The sequence below is a fragment of the Zea mays genome, chromosome 1 (genome assembly GCF_902167145.1).
Source record: "Zea mays cultivar B73 chromosome 1, Zm-B73-REFERENCE-NAM-5.0, whole genome shotgun sequence".
Lineage (NCBI taxonomy): Eukaryota > Viridiplantae > Streptophyta > Magnoliopsida > Poales > Poaceae > Zea > Zea mays.
The window spans coordinates 270,161,714-270,164,470 of record NC_050096.1 but is presented as its reverse complement, the minus strand read 5'-3'; the positions used below and the strand labels follow the sequence as shown (position 1 = coordinate 270,164,470).

Below are 2,757 nucleotides of genomic sequence, written 5' to 3'. Positions count from 1 at the left end.
GGCATGGGAGCACTTGTCGTGAACACACCGCTGAACTGTCGCCATTCTGTAAAAGTTGTTGTGACCTGATTGGATCCATCTTTTTGTGTTCTAGGCTCCACCTTCCCCTCCCACGGACACACACAACACTGGAAGAAAAGAAAAAAGAAAAGCAAGGGATTTGCCTCAATGACGAGTGGGCCCAATTGAATGGGTAACGGTAGCAAATGACACTAATGACGGTAATGGCTTTGAAGGGACTTAAAATCAAAATTGATGGCACTGAAGCGAACTCATAATTTTTGATGGCATATAAGGGTTTGGTATAAGTTTTGATGGCAACAAGAGAATTTTCTCATGGTACAATTCTGAACCTCTGGATAATAAATACAATCAAGACACACTATGTACATAAAGTCGTGTAGAGACAGACTTTTTGCGAAAAAACCGTCTCTTCATTTTTTTCACTTAGTTCTATAGAGACATCCCATTTAATTAGGTTGTACATGCCCTTGATGGTTAACAAAGGTGGCCACCATCAGCATATCACCTTCATTAATAGGTTAATGGAGGCGGTGTTGCTAAGGTGCATGGTCACCTCCATTATATTAATGGACTATTAGCGGATGTGATTGTCCTTAAGATACCCGCCTTCATTAATTTGGGTCTATACATTAAAGACAGCCTCTCCAACCACCCCATCCTCTTCAATTCCTCCACAAGCTTCCCCTTCCATTCTAATAGGGTTAGAGCTCTAAAACTTAAAAAGTCACATTTTTTGCGAGGAGTTTTGCTCTTGGATTCATTAAAGGAGGACACTGTAGGACTTTGCTATATGATCTAACATCCTTATTCTAATATCTTTTTCATGTCTTGGGTGATATAGATCTAGAACTATATCTAAGGTGGAGGAGAGATAAAATAGATTTGGTTCTTCATTTATTTGATTTTCTTTGCAATACTACTATACTTATGTTTTGCTACCAAGTACAATGTTAATTGGCATGAAAATGTTAGAATGGATGTACTGTTATCATGACCCTTGATAGATTAGGTGAACAGTTTGTTGACATTGTTCAAAAGTATGTTTTGAATATAAATTGACATTATCAAGCAAGCCTAGATGCAGAAGGCACGAGATGCGATCTCTTTAGGGTTTTCACTACTACAAAACATGTTATATGAGACGGTTAATTTTCAGTTCTTAAGACGTTTATGAAGTGTCCAAATTTGATAGAGTCGTAAAAGATGTCCCACATTTAAGATGTTTATAAATCGTCTTAAAAGATATTATATAAGACAATTTTTAATTTATAACTGTCTGAAAAAGGTATTTGTTTAAGTCATTTTGTCCGATAAACTGTCTTGAATTAGGTTTTTATTTAAGAAACTGCTTCTAAAGAACCGTAGAGAATACAAACATTATAAGTCATAAAATATTTATCAAACTGTCTCGAATATCCTACAATAATAGACGATTACAATAGGAAAACCATCTGATTTAGGTGACTAGTAATGGACGTTTTAGAAATCGTCTTATTTAGGAGACTGATATTAGACATTTTGGTGACCGTCCTAAGATTTAAATGAAATGACTTACACGGCAGTACATTCTTCAATTTATAATCATTTTTTCAGACATCACGTTATAATAATTTGAAAGAGAAATATACATACACATATATTGAACAACATTATAATTAATATAATATAAATAAGTACCATTCAATATATCATAAATAAGCATTGTCAAACAACGCATACATAAGTATACTCTAAATCTAAACTAAAATACAACAGTTTGCACTAATGTTAAGCCTAACTTTATATGAATTCAAGTCTCCACACTTTTGCGACCACCAAATTTGAATTCCATTCTATGTTTTCCTGTACAACAAATAGGAGAAAACTAGACATAGCAAAAAGCTCCAAGCAGCACATCGATGACCTCGAAGCTGCCCTTGTGCTTCTCCCAGTTCTTGATCTCTCCTACACGCCCGATGTTCCTCCCGCCGGTCACCATGACCACGTTGCCGACGTCAAACTTGAAGAAGTCCATGATCTTGTTGGTCTCCAGATCGATCTTGATGGTGTCGTTGGCCTTGATGAGCGGGTCGGGGTAGCGGATGGTGTGACCGTCGTAGGTGTTCAGGTAGGGGATGCCTTTCTGGCCAAACTAAACAGACCTCACCTTGCAGAGCTTAAACTGCACACAAACCAATAGAAAAGTAGTGAGCATTTCACAGGCGTACTATGAAAGGGCATGAGAATTTCCAGCGATGTAAATGGATAGATAGACAGAGCAACATCTATTGATAGTCCTAACGATTGTAGCACATGACATTTTCAATGCAAGACTTTCATGCACACATCATATATGGATAGTATAGCAAGGATAAGGTACACAGATCTACTAATAAAAAACAGCAACCTCACACAGCTACCAAGATCATCATGCTCAACTAGAACAATGAGAGATGATGTGTAAGAGAATTGAGCTAACCTTAGCATCCTCATCCCTAATTGGGTGAAGACGGAGGCAACGTTTAGTTCCCGTTTGTCTTAGGGATGGAAATGGCATCTGCCAAAAAAATGACACCACAAATCAGCAACCAAAATAGGTGTATAGGTATCTTTATGCATTAATAGAGATATAGGCATACCCATGAACCCAGCAGGGTAGGTCTTGTCAGTCCTGACCTTGCCATCAACAAGTACATGGCGTTGCAAATTCATGTATGGTATGAGCTGAATATATAACATCAAATATTAAAAATC

The 2,757-nt window shown here is 37.3% G+C and overlaps 1 pseudogene; it reads right to left on the bottom strand.

Annotated features, from left to right (window-relative positions):
- Nucleotides 1-1,676: 1,676 nt before the first annotated feature.
- Nucleotides 1,677-2,757, bottom strand: LOC109943783 (40S ribosomal protein S4-like; annotated as a pseudogene).